The following is a 17,554-nucleotide window of genomic DNA, read 5'->3' as shown; positions in this document are numbered from 1 at the left end:
TAGTACACATGAGAGCTGGATAAAATAAAGTAACAATTCTGATTTCTATTTATCTTTAAATACACATTTGTTTAATGCTAAAAGAAAAAACAAAGTTAATATGCATCTGTTTACTGAGGAACTAAAGCTAAATAACCAGCTTCAGACTGCTACTAGCAGAACACATAAATTAGTAGTATGATAAAGAAACATATTCAAACACTGCAAAGTCATTTATGTAAAAAATTATCCCTTACTTACAGTTTAAATGAAACTAAGTAACCCCCCCTCACACCTGTCATGGCTTAGGCACTTTACCCCCAGATTGAGCAGGAAGACCAATAGGTGCTGAGTGACTATGAAGAGTTATCCTACTCACAGATAAGAAGCTAAGTGCACGCTAAAAAACGTGTGGCAGGTAGGTAAGAGGTAAATCCCACCTTGCGACACGCTACTTATTCCTGCGGCACCCAGCACCATCTTAGCGCTCATCATGGAGAACCAACACCAACACCCTGTGCACAACCTCTATAGTAAGTAATATAGAACTGCACTGTGGAAGCAAAAAAAACCCAAAAATATTACTTACAGTTAACCACGTCCAGGCATCCTCTAGGGTGGGCAGCAGCAGTGGCACTGGGGCAGGTCAGCAGCTTCTCTTCTTCTCTGAGTCTTCGGCAGCTCAGCAGCAAGTGTCTGGCAGTGGCAGTACATCGTCTCCGGCTTTCATACAGGTGTGAAAGGCCACTATCCATTACTCCTGGGAATTACCCTTCCTTACCACTAGGAGGAGGCAAAGATTACAAAACCCCAAGAGCTCTATAAACCCCCTCCCACCTCACACATACCTCAGTCTTTAAAATTAAGATGTACATTTGATTCTTCAGAGAGAGGGGTTTTCAGTGTATATTGAGGCCTGGTTTCCCCTCAGAGTACAGTGCTTGTCAGAGGGAACTATGCAGGGTATGGTTTTTGCCTCCTGGAAAATTTATCATAGACCTTCCATAAATGGTTGCAGGGACTTGTCTTTTGCCTCCCTCTATGGATTTACAATATACACCTATTCCATAACCTCCGCTGAAATGTTTCAGTACTGTTTTGGCTGTCTACTGGTTGTTTGCTGGTGGATAAGTGTCTATTGGTAAGTATAATTTTTTTAACATTTAGACACTCTATAGCTATGTTGTCGGCACTTATTGTTTATGTATATATTTGTTAATATATATCTCCCTGGAACAGATTATTTTCATTATTCCCCTTACTGTTTTTGCTTGTCAGTTTTTTTTTGCCACATTTAGGCCTAGATTTGGAGTTCGGCGGTAAAAGGGCTGTTAACGCTCCGCGGGCTTTTTTCTGGCCGCACCATAAATTTAACTCTGGTATCGAGAGTTTAATCAAATGCTGCGTTAGGCTCCAAAAAAGGAGCGTAGAGCATTTTTTCCGCAAATGCAACTCTCGATACCAGAGTTGCTTACGGACGCGGCCGGCCTCAAAAACGTGCTCGTGCACGATTCTCCCATAGGAAACAATGGGGCTGTTTGAGCTCAAAAAAAACCTAACACCTGCAAAAAAGCAGCGTTCAGCTCCTAACGCAGCCCCATTGTTTCCTATGGGGAAACACTTTCTACGTCTGCACCTAACACTCTAACATGTACCCCGAGTCTAAACACCCCTAACCTTACACTTATTAACCCCTAATCTGCCGCCCCCGCTATCGCTGACACCTGCATATTTTTTTTAACCCCTAATCTGCCGCTCCGTAAACCGCCGCCACCTACGTTATCCCTATGTACCCCTAATCTGCTGCCCCTAACACCGCCGACCCCTATATTATATTTATTAACCCCTAATCTGCCCCCCTCAACGTCGCCGACACCTGCCTACACTTATTAACCCCTAATCTGCCGAGCGGACCTGAGCGCTACTATAATAAAGTTATGAACCCCTAACCCGCCTCACTAACCCTATCATAAATAGTATTAACCCCTAATCTGCCCTCCCTAACATCGCCGACACCTAACTTCAATTATTAACCCCTAATCTGCCGACCGGAGCTCACCGCTATTCTAATAAATGTATTAACCCCTAAAGCTAAGTCTAACCCTAACACTAACACCCCCCTAAGTTAAATATAATTTTTATCTAACGAAATAAATTAACTCTTATTAAATAAATGATTCCTATTTAAAGCTAAATACTTACCTGTAAAATAAACCCTAATATAGCTACAATATAAATTATAATTATATTATAGCTATTTTAGGATTAATATTTATTTTACAGGCAACTTTGTAATTATTTTAACCAGGTACAATAGCTATTAAATAGTTAAGAACTATTTAATATTTACCTAGTTAAAATAATAACAAATTTACCTGTAAAATAAATCCTAACCTAAGATATAATTAAACCTAACACTAGACTATCAATAAAATAATTAAATAAACTACCTACAATTACCTACAATTAACCTAACACTACACTATCAATAAATTAATTAAACACAATTCCTACAAATAAATACAATTAAATAAACTAGCTAAAGTACAAAAAATAAAAAAGAACTAAGTTACAGAAAATAAAAAAATATTTACAAACATAATAAAAATATTACAACAATTTTAAACTAATTACACCTACTCTAAGCCCCCTAATAAAACAACAAAGCCCCCCAAAATAAAAAATTCCCTACCCTATTCTAAATTAAAAAAGTTACAAGCTCTTTTACCTTACCAGCCCTGAACAGGGCCCTTTGCGGGGCATGCCCCAAGAATTTCAGCTCTTTTGCCTGTAAAAAAAACCATACAATACCCCCCCCCCCAACATTACAACCCACCACCCACATACCCCTAATCTAACCCAAACCCCCCTTAAATAAACCTAACACTAAGCCCCTGAAGATCTTCCTACCTTGTCTTCACCATACCAGGTTCACCGATCCGTCCTGAAGAGCTCCTCCGATGTCCTGATCCAAGCCCAAGCGGGGGCTGAAGAGGTCCATGATCCGGTCAAAGTCTTCATCCAAGCGGGGCAGAAGAGGATCTTCCATCCGATTGAAGTCATCATCCAGGCGGCATCTTCTATGGTCTTCCATCCGGAGCGAAGCGGCAGGATCCTGAAGACCTCCAGCGCGGAACATCCATCCGGACCGACGACTGAACGACGAATGACTGTTCCTTTAAGGGACGTCATCCAAGATGGCGTCCCTCGAATTCCGATTGGCTTATAGGATTCTATCAGCCAATCGGAATTAAGGTAGGAATTTTCTGATTGGCTGATGGAATCAGCCAATCAGAATCAAGTTCAATCCGATTGGCTGATCCAATCAGCCAATCAGATTGAGCTCGCATTCTATTGGCTGTTCCGATCAGGAGTTAACGCTGGTTTTGACGGCTACCGCCGAACTCCAAATCTAGGCCTAAGTATGTTTTTAGTGCGTCGGTCTTAAGGTTTACACACGTTTAGTTTGTGCAAGTTGGTTTCACACCTGTCGGATTAGCGTGTGTCCATTTAGTTCTATTGTAGCTTGTTTTTGTGCTTTGGCTGGATTACACACATCAGGTTAGCACCTGTATGTTCTCAGTTATGTGCATGTTGGCGCGTATATCCCTTAAAACTGACAGATATTTTCATGTGAGTTTCTTCTTGCTGCTGAGCGTTATCTCGGATGTGAAGTTTAATATCTTCTGCTTTATTTTGCAGCTTGGCTTCGCACACTTTATTCCTGTGAGTATTTCTATAAAAAGCTACTTATTTCCATTCCTTTAGAGCTTTTTTGTTGGAGTTATTGGGGGATATTTATCAAAGCCTCAACTATGCTACATTCGCCAGCACCAATACGCTCGCATAATATCGCCTAACATCGCGGCTGTGGATCTGAATATGCTCTCCATATTTATAATAAAGCCGGCAAAAAGATGCGCACTAAGTACGGGGCGATGAGCATCGAACTGTTGTTAACTAGCAGTCATCGATCTTGCGTCTATTCGTGTCAGGGTTTTTTCCCTGTTGTGTTTGCCATGTGCTGCTGGCAGCCATTTTAGTCTCCTCTCTTCCTGACTATAGGGCATTGTGGGGGATGCTGCTCATTTCCTGCACTTCCTTTTATGGCCAGACTGGTGTGCATCATCCGTGTGAGACAGGATGCAGTCTCAGAATTGAGATGTCATCACTTATTATTTAAAGGGCCTCTGTTCAGTATGCTTTGCCTGTTTGTGAGAGTTCCTGTGTATTACCTGGCTGCCTGACGTCCTTCCTGGTTCCTGATCCCTGGCTTGTTCCTGACTCTGTTGTTTTCCTTGTTCCTGATTATGGCTCGTCTGACTATTCGCTTTGGCTCCTGACTCGGCTCGTCTGACTACCAGCTCTGGTTTTGACTCCTGGCTTGTTATTTGACTTGTGGAATTTTTTATTATTTTTTACTATTAATAAAGTTGTGATTATTTTTGCACTTCTCGTCTCAGTCTGATTCCTGGCACCCTGACATTACGCAAAGGACATGAATCCTGATGCTGCTAATTATCCACCTTTACCAGCCATAATTTCCAGGATGTATGTACAGGATCACCGCTTGGATCAATTTGCACTAGCCCTGCAAACCCTGCTGACTCGCACTGCACATTTGGAAGTGTCCCGCAAGTTATGGCTGCTCCTGTTTCTGCTGCTGCACCTATGCTTACCAGGAGCATGTCCAGTTCTGCACCTCTACCTCAGCAATATTGAGGTGATCCTATTCAGTGCAGAGGTTTTTGAACCAGTTGGGCATTTACTTTGAGATGTTACCTCAGGCGTTTCCCTCTGACAGAGCTAAGGTGGGATTTCTCATTTTGTTACTCTCTGACACAGCTTTTGCCTAGGCTAATCCCTTGTGAGAGACTAATAAACCTGTGATTTCAAATTACCCTGAATTTGTGGCCTCCTTTTGAAGGGTATTTGATGTTCTGGCTCGCTCCTCCTCTGCTGCTAAACAACTCATGTCCATTCAGCAAGGTCCAATATCTGTTGCTCAGTATGCTATTGAGTTCCGTATGCTTGCCGCAGAGGTAGGTTGGAACAATGAAGCCCTTGTTGCTGCCTTCTTTCATGGGCTCTCTGATGCCATTAAAGACGAAGTTGCTGCCAGAGATTTACCAGAACATCTCAAGGCATTGGTGTCTTTTTTGATCCTAATTGACATCAGACTCAGAGAGAGGCCCTCTTTCAAGGAGCGCTTGCGGAAGCCTCCTGTTCCGTTGTCTCCTATGTGTTGGTTCCCACCCATGCCTCCCTCTCCTCCCATGTCTCCTGGTCCCGAATCACCAGGTACTGCTAAGCCGATGCAGTTGGGATTCATGCGTCTCTCCACGGCGGAGAGGGCCTTTAGGTGGAGGGAGGGGCTCTGCTTCTATTGTGGGTTACAGAGCCACCTTTTAAAGCCTTGTCTTACACGGCCGGGAAACGCTCACACCTAAGGTCCTGTCAGGGGCAGACCTTGGGTGGTTTATCCTCATCCCCAGAACCGCTTAAGGAGAAACCTTTGGTCATAGTTGTCCTTTCCTGGGTGTACTACTCTATAGTCACTCAGGCTCTTGTTGACTCCGGTGCTGTGGGCTATTTCATTGACAGTGCTTTTGTATCAAAGCACTCCATTCCTGTTTTCCCTCAGTCCGTTCCGCTTGCTATTGAGGCCATTGATGGCAAGCCCCTTCAGCCCGCACTTGTTACTCACGAAACTGCTCCGTTGTCCATGGCTGTTGGGGCTCTCCATTTTGAAACCCTCCAGTTCCAGGTGATAAACTCTCCGCATTTTCCGGTTGTTCTGGGTTATCCCTGGCTCCAAATGCACAATCCCAGTCTCGACTGGTGCAGGTCCAAAATTTTGATGTGGTCCCCGCAATGTATTTCCTCTTGTCTTCGGAAAACAGTTGAAGTCTTGTGCACTTCTTCGGTATCTCAATTGCCAGAGGTGTACCAAGAGTTTCTATACGTGTTTGACAAGGTGCGTGCCGGTACGTTGCCTCCTCACTGGTCTTACGATTGTGCCATAGACCTGCAACACAGAGCCATTCCTCTTCGGGGCCAGGTGTACAATCTGTCTGTTGCAGAGAATTGTGCTATGATGGAGTATGTTGCTCATGCTCTGTCGCGGGGAATCATCCACAAATCCTGCTCTCCTGCAGGGTCTGGCTTCTTCTTTGTGAAGAAAAAGGGTGGCGAGTTAAGACTATGTATCGATTATAGGGGTCTTAATCGTCTTACCATTAAGAATGCTTACCCTATTCCGCTCATTACGGAACTCTTTGACCACCTCAAGGGAGCTATGGTCTTTACAAAACTTGATTTTAGAGGAGCGTACAATCTCGTTAGGATTAAGGAGGGCCATGAATGGAAAACAGTATTTAACAACAGGAGCGGGCATTATGAGTATCTTGTAATGCCCTTTGGCCTATGTAATGCTCCTGCTGTTTTTCAGGAATTTATTAATGATGTCCTACGAGATATGTTGCAACAGTGTGTTGTGGTGTACTTAGACGACATCCTCATACACTCACCCACACTTGAGGCTCATCTTTCTGATGTTACACGGGTTCTTCAGAGACTACGTGAGAACGGCCTGTTTTGTAAACTCGAGAAATGTGAGTTCCATCAGACTCAAGTAACCTTTCTAGGCTATGTTATCTCCGTTGTAGGGTTCTCCATGGATCCTGACAAGTTATCTGCAGTTCTGCAGTGGCCTCGCCCAGTTGGTCTTCGGTCTATTCAACGTTTTTTGGGGTTCGCCAATTACTATAGAAAGTTTATTAAAAACTTTTCTTCCTTGGTCAAACCTATCACAGACATGACCCGTAAAGAGAATGATCCACTCCATTGGTCACCTACTGCCATTAAGGCCTTTGATAGTCTTAAGACTGCCTTTGCTGCCGCTCCAGTTCTGGCTCATTCTAACCCTGTCCTGCCTTTCGTTCTTGAGGTTGATGCGTCTGAGACTGGAGTAGGTGCCCTCTTGTCTCAACGTCCTACACCTGACGGTTCCTTGCATCCGTGTGATTTCTTCTCTAAGAAATTGTTTCCAGCAGAGTGCAATCATGAAATTGGCGACAGGGAATTACTGGTCATAATTTTGGCACTGAAGGAATGGAGGCATCTTCTCAAGGGTACTAGCGTGCCAGTGCTCATTCTTACTGACCACAAGAATTTAACTTATCTATCTGAAGCAAAATGTTTGTCGCCCCGACAGGCCAAATGGGCGCTATTTTTGTCTTGGTTTAATTATGTGGTCTCCTACATGCCTGGTAGTAAGAATGTTAGGGCTGATGCCCTCTCTTGACAATTTTCGCCTCTGTCCAAGAAGGAGTCTGTACCTACTCCTGTTATACCTCCTGACCATATTTTGGCTACCATACGTACTAATTTGACTTCTCCCTTTTGGGAGGAGATCCTGGCTGCACAAACCAATGCACCTCCTGAGAAACCTAGTGGTAAGTGTTTTGTTCCTGAGAATCTTCAAACTAAACTTTTGCACACTTACCACTTTCCTAAAGCCGCAGGTCACCCAGGCAAGAACCAAATGATTTGGTCTGTCACTCGACAATTCTGGTGGCCAGGACTTCGTTCTGATGTTGTTGCGTATGTTGCCTCCTGCTCAGTTTGTGCACAGAATAAGACTCCTTGATGTCTTCCTGTTGGTCTTCTTCAACCTATTGCTAATGGTGAGCGTCCTTGGACACATCTTTCCATGGACTTCATTGTCAAGCTCCCTGTTTCCAATGGCAATACTATTATCCTTATAGTGGTTGACCATTTTTCTAAAATGTCACATTGCATTCCCTTGATGAAGCTGCCTACCGCTCAGGAGATCTCTTCAATTTTTGCCCGGGAGGTCTTCCATTTACATGGGTTACCCAAGGAGATAGTATCGGACCGGGGTAGCCAGTTTGTCTCCAGATTTTGGCGTTCCTTTTGTGCTCAAATGGGGATCCAGCTTTCCTTCTCCTCGGCATATCACCCTCAATCCAATGGGGCTGCGAAACGGTCTAATCAAGCTCTGGAACAGTTCCTCCATTGCTATGTCTCAGATCACCACAATAATTGGTCTGAACTGTTACCTTGGGCAGAGTTTGCTCGTAATAGTGCTAATAATGCTTCCTCCAAGTTATCCCCGTTCATGGCGAATTATCGGTTTCAACCATCCTTGTTGCCCAATTCATTCAGGGTATTCCGGCTTTGGATAAGCATCTCCGGCAACTCCGTTCCACGTGGGTACAGATTCAGGATTGCCTTCATCGTTCTATGCAGCACCAAATGTTCCAGGCTGATCGTAGGCATCTGCCCGCACCTTCCTACCAGGTTGGTGAGAGAGTTTGGCTGTCCTCCTGCAACTTGTACCTTTATGTGCCTTCCAATAAATTGGCTCCCCGTTATGTTGGTCCTTTTCAAATACTCCGACGGGTTAATCCTGTGGCCTACGCTCTTGACCTTCCTCCTGCTATGCGCATCTCCAATGTTTTTCATGTCTCCCTCTTGAAACCATTGGTTTGTAATCGGTTTACCACTGTGTTGCCTCGTCCCCATCCTATCTTTGTTGACAACCATGAGCAGTATGAGGTCAGCAGCGTTATTGACTCTCGTATGTCCAGGGGCCGTGTACAGTATTTAGTTCACTGGAGGGGCTACGGTCCGGAGGAGCGTTCTTGGGTTCCCTCCTCTGATGTTCATGCTCCTGCCCTACTCCTTGCCTTCCATGCCCATTTCCCCAATAAGCCTTTTGTCCTCCCGCGTGGGGAGGGGTCGTTGAGGGGAGGGTACTGTCAGGGTTTTTCCCTGTTGTGTTTGCCATGTGCTGCTGGCAGCCATTTTACTCACCTCTCTTCCTGACTATGGTGCATTGTGGGGGATGCTGCTCATTTCCTGCACTTCCTTTTATGGCCAGACTGGTGTGCATCATCCGTGTGAGACAGGATGCAGTCTCAGATTTGTGATGTCATCACTTATTATTTAAAGGGCCTCTGTTCAGTATGCTTTGCCTTTGCGTTGTCTCAGACCTGTTTGTGAGAGTTCCTGTGTATTACCTGGCTGCCTGATGTCCTTCCTGGTTCCTGATCCCTGGCTTGTTCCTGACTCTGCTGTTTTCCTTGTTCCTGATTCCGGCTCGTCTGACTATTCGCTTTGGCTCCTGACTCGGCTCGTCTGACTACCAGCTCTGGTTTTGACTCCTGGCTTGTTATTTGACTTGTGGACTTTTTTATTATTTTTTGCTATTAATAAAGGTGTGATTATTTTTGCACTTCTCGTCTCAGTCTGATTTCTGGCACCCTGACAATTCAGCTTTTTACCAACTTGGTTTATACCCTGTCACTAAACACCGCCACTATACTAAAATGTTTAACCCCTATCCCGCCACTCCCGGACCCCGCCACCACTAAATAAAGTTATTAACCCCTATCCTGCCGCTCCTGGACCCCGCCACAACCTAAATAAAGTTATTAACCCCTATCCCGCTGCTCCTTGACTCTGCCGCAACCTAAATAAAAGTATTAACCCCTATCCCACTACTCCCGGACCCCGCCATCACTAAATAAATGTATTAACCCCTAAACCTCTGGCCTCCCACATCACTACCACTAACTAAACCTATTAACCCCTATACCGCCAACCCCCCACATTGCCATAAACTAAATTAAGCTATTAACCCCTAAACCTAACAACCCGCTAACTTTAGATTAAAATTACAACATCCCTATCTTCAAATACATTTTAACTTACCTGTAGAATGAAAATAAACTAATTTTAAACTATTAATAAACCTACCCTAACTATTATACTACAATTAAATTAAACTACCAATTAAAATAACTAAATTACATATTAAAAAAACCTAACCCTACTCAAATTATTTAAATATACTATTTAACCCTTATTAAAAATTACTAAATTACAAAAACAAATCAAAAAGAATTACACCTAATCTAATAGCCCTATCAAAATAAAAAAGCCCCCCCAAAATAAAAAAACCCTAGCCTACAATAAACTACCAATGGCCCTTAAAAGGGCTTTTTGTGGGGCATTGCCCCGAAGAAATCAGCTCTTTTATCTGTAAAAAAATACACCCCAACAGTGAAACCCACCACCAACCAACCAACCAACCCCCTTAAAATAAAAACCCTATCTAAAATAACCTAAGCTCCCCATTGCCCTGAAAAGGGCATTTGTATGGGTATTGCCCTTAAAATGGCATTTAGCTCTTTTACCTGCCCAGACCCTACTCTAAAAATAAAACCCACCCAAAAAACCCTTAAATAAACCTAACACCAACTCCAGACGATCCACTTACAGTTATTGAAGTCCCACTTGAAGGATCCATCCAGCCGGCAAGAAGTCTTCATCCAGGCGGCAAGAAGTCTTCATCCAGACAGCCTCTTCCATCTTCATCCAGCCGGCATCTTCTATCTTCATCCATCCGGCGCGGAGCAGGTCCATCCTGAAGACATCCGGCACGGAGCTCCTCTTCAATACGGTCAACGCCGTAAACTGGAACTTGAATGCAAGTGACATCATCCAAGATGGCGTCCCTTGCATTCCTATTGGCTGAAAGGTTCCAATCAGCCAATAGGAATAGAGCTGCTAAAATCCTATTGGATGTTCCAATCAGCCAATAGGATTTGAGCAGCTCTCATCCTATTGGCTGTTCCAATCAGTCAATAGGATTGAGCTCTAATCCTATTGACTGATTGGAACAGCCAATAGGATGAGAGCTGTTCAAATCCTATTGGCTGATTGGAACAGCCAAAATGATTTTAGCAGGTCTAATCCTATTGGCTGATTGGAACCTTTCAGCCAATAGGAATGCAAGGGACACCATCTTTGATTCAAGTTCCAGTTTACGGCGGCGACCGTTTTGAAGAGGATGTCTTCAGGATGGACCCGCTCTGCGCCGGATGGATGAAGATAGAAGATGCCATCAGGATGAAGACTTCTTGCCGCCCAGATGAAGACTTCTTTTTATTGAGGTGGCGGCGATGTCGGGAACGGAAGATTAGGGGTGTTTAGACTCGGGGCTTATGTTAGGGTGTTAGGTGTGAACGTTACTTATTTTCAACAATAGACATCAATGGGATATCTGGCAGCATCGAACATAAGCTTTCGCTGCTTTCAGACTTCCATTGATTCCTATGGTATCCGCGGCCTCCAGGGTGGCGGATTGAAAACCAAGTACGCTGGGCCAGAATAGCTGCGAGCGTACCTGTTAACTATTTGATAACTTTGAAAAAGTGTCAAATAGAGCAGAATGTATATTCGGAACATCTGTAATGACGTAAGCATCGATCTGCGTCGGATTGAGACTGGCAAATCATATGTTACGTCACAGATTTCAACTTCTGCCTGGTCTGTAGGCTTTGATAACTAGGTCGGATCAAGCTCGCAACAATTATGCTGCGGAATTCCCGCGTATTTGCTGTTGACGGCTTGATAAATATCCCCCATTGTGTTGTATTGCTTTGCTGTCAGGGTTTCACCCTGATTTCACTAGTATTTTGCTGCTTTTTATCTTGGCTGCCATTTTAGATTTACCTGTCTTTTCTCCTTGCCTGTAGCAGAGTGTGTAACGCTGCTCACTACTTCCAGGCTTACTCTTATGGCCAAACTGGAGAACTTCATCCAGTGGCGACTCTAGGAACAATAGATAGGGGGGGGGGGCACATAAGATACCACAGTCAAAGCTGGGGGGCACTAATAATTTTCACCACAAAATCATACCACTGAAAATAACATACACACACACGCATGCATATACGCACAAACACATACACACACACACACACACACACACAAACACATACATTATATATACATACACACATACATATACATACACAAGCACACACATTATACATACATACACACAGTTGCACACACACAAACACACACACACATCATACATACACACACATACATAAATACACACACATACATACATACATACACAGTTACACAACTTACACATATATACTTACATACACATACATACATACATACATACACAGTTACACACATACACAGCTACACACACAAACACACATTATACATACACACACACACACAGTTACATACACATACACAAAAAAAATAAAAAAAAATATTATGGCTCCCTCACTTCCTATCCTTTAATCACTTCAGTTCTATGCAGTGGTGGCTGGTGACATTTTGATTCAATGGGGCACCTAGGTTCCTCCCAAATTTAACCCTGGTGTGAAAACTCACCCAGTGCTTCCAACATGCAACAAACATGTTTAATATACTTACCTTTTTACATGGTCACACACACATGTGCAAACACACACAAATTCTCACACGCACACTCACACACACATGCTTATGCACGTGTACACTCTCACACAGGTTTGCGCTCACACATGCATTCATACATAGTCTTATGCACACAAATGCACTCTTTAACACACATGCTTATGCACACATGCACTCTCTCACACACATGCACATATACTTAAACACAAAACAGAAGTTATATAGCTGGCTCAGGTGATTTGGCCATTAAGTATACTTAAAAATGTACTTGTGTGGGATGTAGTACACCAGCTTTCATTGCATTTCTAGCATCAGTATCAAACAAACTGGGTTCCTACCAGTGGTCCTAAAGAATAGAGGACACTGGTGCATATACAGTATATATATTGGTTAAGGTGCCTCTGCCCAGCCTGCTTAGTTTAACATATTTAATCTTTAAGTAGAGCTAGTGTTTAAAAATATGTTCCAGCCCTATTGGAAGCAAGCAGACTAAGCAATGCCTGCTTTCATAGTAAAATAGTTACCAATGGCATTTGTTTTAGATTATGGTAACCAGTATTGATGTGATAATTGATACCAATCGTGTTCATTAACCATGTCTGCCACAAGATGTTAAACAAACCATTTTAGGAAATAATGAAATTAATACCTCAGTCATCGCCATCTAATCTTTTGATATGAGTCAGTAGCTAATTTCTTCTGGCAGCAAACTAGTTAACACAGGGAGATAAATAAACACACTCCCTTTGCCCTGTCCTGGCCATTACTTGTTTTATGGCTTCACTCAGGAATGTTAGGGCTCATTTTCAAAAGACCTGTGAGAGGCCATCATTACTGTCAGGGGCTGTTTATCATTTGTCAATAGCAGCGATCGGCATCTTTTCACTAGCTTACTTCTCTGAATGTACTGAACATGCCCGGACTGCACAAGCTCAGCTGCTTCTCTGATTGATTCAAGTCTCCCGCCTGAGAACTGCCTTACTCTGTGACCGGGTGTTGAATATGAGATGCAGTCAGTGAGTCACTGTATAGTGCACTGCACAGGGCAAGCCAGGATCAGCTACTAGTTTAAAGTAGTGAGTGGCGTTAGCTACTTGCAGTACACATGGTTTTAACACAGTGCTGAAAAGCTGCGGACAGGGGAGCATGAGAGACAGGCAGGTGTTAATAACATAGCAAGCATACGGTGACCTAATTAAGAACTGGTGGAGAGGGAATCCGGGAATATAACAACTCACCTCCAATAGGTCCGCCCCTGCAGTCACTCTATCTGAAACAGTGAATCATTATCATGTATTTTCTCTTACCCCAGAATCAGATGATGATTTTCTCTTCTCTATCACGGGCCGGTCTTTCTGTGCCACTGCCAGACAGACACTTTAGTTGAAGATGGTCAGTCAGAGACAGCACAGTGCCAGCCCAGCTCCTTCCCCCATGCTCCTGCAGAATCTACACAGTCACACACATCACTTGCTGCTGGCTTGCTCCTCCCTCTTCCTCTCCAGAGTCTCCGGTCATGTTCCTTCTGCTGTGAAGGAACGTGACCACTGGAGCTGATCTGGAGGAGCAAATAACGCCAGCACAGCATAATGCATGCCGATGCCATTACATGGGGTAATATTGGAGTGAGTCAGTGCCACCCGCGGCCCGTCCGTGGAGGTGCTGCCGCGTGTTGAGCTGGCATGAGGCACGTGCTGTGCTGTGGTGTGCGGGACTTGAATACCTTCTAAATATGAATAATTTAAATTGAAGCCGGTTGGCCAGGGACTTCACTAGGAGGCACGCTGCCTTTACATTTTGGCTGCCGCTTAGCCTCTTCATCATCATCATATCTCTCAGTGAGTCACGTGTCTCAGCAAATCAAATGACTCAAAATAAAAATCGAACAGAAAGTATCATATACACAAAATAAACACAATTTAAAAATAAATACTCTGTCTCTCACACATATACTCCTGACTCTCACGCATCCCAGTCCCTCCTGGTCCTCCAGAATTATAAAAGTGCCGGGGCTTGTAGTTGTGGGGGAGGGGCAGGTGGGGGGCAAGCCATTTTTGTGGGGGGGCCAATGCCCCCCTAGCTCCCCTGTAGTGATGCCACTGACATCATCAGAGAGAGACAGGTTGCAGTCCCAGAATGATGATGGCATCACTCCCTATTTAACTGACTCAATCCTGTTTGCCATTGCCTTTGCATTGTCTCTTATCTCTCTGTGAGTTCCTGTCTTCCTGACTCTGTGTATAACCTGGCTTGTTTGACGTCCCTTCTGGTTCCTGATCCCTGGCTAGTTCCTGACTTTGCTGATCTTCATGTTCCAGGCCCCGGCTCGTTTGACTACTTGCTTTGGTTCCTTACCCAGCTTGCCTGACTATCTGCTCTGGCTTTGACTCTTGGCTTGTCATTTGGCTTTTGGGCTTGTTATAATTTTTTTTGTTATTTTTTTATAAAGGTGTGATTAATTTAACATTTCACTCTCTGACTGGTTCCTGGTACCCTAACATTTGCTTTGCAAATGCTATAATGGAGTTGCCTGAATCTGTCCCTGAATCTACTGTACCCTAGAAGCCAAGTCCCCTGTACATCTTTCTACCATAATTAGGTGTGTTTATTATAAAGAAGCTGAGGTATCTACTCCAGCTCATTTATGTGACTTGTGTGTTAAAATGTTGATGCAATCAGACCAACCTAATTCTGCTTCTACAGGTATTAATGCTTACTCTGTCTACTTATTACAGGGGAATGCTACTGGTATACTGCCTAGTATGAGAAATCTTATCAAGGCTGCTCTCCCGCCTTCAAGTAAGCATAAAATGGTTAGTTCAAATTTTACCTTCTATTAATACTATGTCCCCTGAAGTCAGGGATAATGTTATGTCTTCAGAAGTTTCGGTTTCCTCTGGTTATAAGGTGTCTTCCTCTGATGCCTCTTTTTTAAAAATTGAATTTATTTGTTCTCTTTTGAAAGAGGTTTTAATTACTTTAGGGGTTAAGGATCCTAAGGTTTTTGAGGATAAGCCTTGTAATTGTTTAAACTCAGTTTTTAAAATCCCTGAGGTTTTTCCCATCTTTGATGTTGTCTTTTACTTGATTTCTAGGGAAGCCAGGTAATTCATTTAGCCCCCTGCAAGATTTAAAAGTTATATCCTTTACCTGCTGCTTGTGCTGAATTGTGGGAAACTCTTCCTAATGTTGATGGAGTTTGGAATATAATACTTCTTTTAAGACCCTTTGGATATAAAATTAGAGTCTTTTCTTAGAAGGGACTTTTTACAAGCAGGGTATTTTCTTAGGGCAGCTATTTCTATTACTGATGTGGCTGCTGCTTCAATTACAGGTCATCTGGTCTTTCAAAACAGTGTTCTGATAAATCTATTAGTAAAGATCTTTTGGGTTTACTCATTTTTTTGTGATGCTGTGTTTGATATTATAAGATTAATATCAAAAGCATGCCTTTGGCTTAAATCCTAATCTGCTGAAATGGGGCTAAATGACGAGTGGAGCACAATATGAGAGCGCAATATTTACACTCCACTCAGTAATACCAGTGCGAATGTGACCTTGTATATACACATATTAATACATATTATCCAATTATCACGTGTTCCAACACTCCAGCTTCAACTAATAATGAAGCACCTGGGTGCAATCCTCAATGGATTGTAGATAAGAGCTATTAATACATAAATATAGATGTATATAAGCATATACAGTACATATATATTTACAGTGAATACACAGGGGCCAAATTATCCAAATGATCCGATATTGCAAATCATGTCCGCTGCACATTGATAAATGCCGACAGCATACACTGTCGGCATTTATCATTGAACCAGCAGTTCTTGTGAACTGCTGGTGCAATGCCGCCCCCTGCAGATTCGTGGCCAATTGGCCACTAGCAGGGGGTGTCAATCAACCCGATAGGTTTTTTTTTTAACACACCACACCGCTTATTTTAAACCCTTCAAACTGCTTTGTGCAGTTAAAAAAAAAACAACAACTTTATTTTCTAACACACCACTCTGCACATTTTATACCCTTCAAACTGCTTTGGGCAGTTAAAAAAAAAAAAGACATTTTTTTTTTTTTTTTAATTCTTTTTATTGAAGAGAGCTTTGGCACATAATATTTAGACATTTACATACATATATATTGCTGTTATTTAGGGTCAACCTTAGCCGCATGATAATTATCAATATCAAGAAAACACCTAATGCAGAACATGTAAGGGTGTGGGATATTGAGACACACATTTGATAAGATAGAGTACAGAAATATGGTATATTGGATACATGTATAAAAACGTGCGCATTGCCTGAGACCATATTTACCAAAATTTGATCCTTGTCCCATGCCTTAACTCTCTCAGTTTTCTTTTTTTTTTAAATAACTAACTAAAACTTCTAAACTATTCAAACAAAACAAAAAACAAACAGGTCCCCACTAGTGCTTGGAGTGTGTAGGCGGCAATCTCAATAGACACATTGCTATGTAGAAAACACATGATGCAAAACATGTTAGAATATGGGATATTGAGATACACATTTGATAAGTTAGAGTACGGAAGTATGGGAGTACATTTGATACCTGTATAAGAACGTATGCATTGTCTGAGACCATATTTATCAAAATTTGATCCTTGCCTAATACCTTAGTTGTCTTATTTTTCTTTTGTAATAACTAAGACTTCTAAACTACACTAACAAAACAAAAACAAACAAGTCCCCACTAGTGCTTGAAGTGTGTGGGCGGCAATCTCAATAGGCACATTGCTATGTAAAAAAATAGGTATGCTACTCTGAGGAGACCTAAGTGCAGGTTTAAGTCAGTTCTCTGTACGTATGGGAGTGTTTAACCTGTCATGACCGGTGAGCAAAGAGAGAAAAAACAATTTGCAGCACTTATATGTATAACAGCCCAACCAGAAGAGCATTATGTGAGGTAAAAGTTACTTAATATATGCATGTGTCCATAAAACAGTATCCTACGCATGGAGGGGGGTTAAATAGGTTCCTACAAAGATTCGAATTTCAAAATTACAGCTGATACAAAATATTCTCAGGAGTGAGCAGTGGGCAAATTGTTAGAGCTCGATTACTGCTGGAATACATAATTTCTACGTATGTGCAAAATAAGAAAAACAGCAAAATCATGGACATTAATATGCAGTATAGGAAACGCCACTTATAGTTATATCATCAGGAATGCATCAAATAAAGCGTTACACAGCTAGGTACTGGAAAGCCTTATACAAACATAAAATATGCAGTGATGGCTATAGGTCCGCCAGAGA

At 42.6% G+C, this 17,554-nt stretch overlaps 1 protein-coding gene across 1 annotated transcript in view; it reads right to left on the bottom strand.

Moving 5' to 3' along the window:
* The window catches only part of LOC128640863 (protein-glutamine gamma-glutamyltransferase E-like), a 241,011-nt gene extending 227,302 nt beyond the window's left edge, over positions 1 to 13,709 (bottom strand). Inside the window, exon 1 of the mRNA XM_053693311.1 lies at positions 13,569 to 13,709. The gene's annotated coding sequence lies outside the window, so the exon portion shown is untranslated. The remainder of the gene's footprint in view (positions 1 to 13,568) is intronic.
* Positions 13,710 to 17,554: the final 3,845 nt, after the last annotated feature.

This window comes from Bombina bombina, chromosome 1, assembly GCF_027579735.1.
Source record: "Bombina bombina isolate aBomBom1 chromosome 1, aBomBom1.pri, whole genome shotgun sequence".
Classification (NCBI taxonomy): Eukaryota; Metazoa; Chordata; class Amphibia; order Anura; family Bombinatoridae; genus Bombina; species Bombina bombina.
The sequence above is the reverse complement of the archived record's forward strand: the minus strand, read 5'-3'. Positions and strand labels throughout refer to the sequence as shown.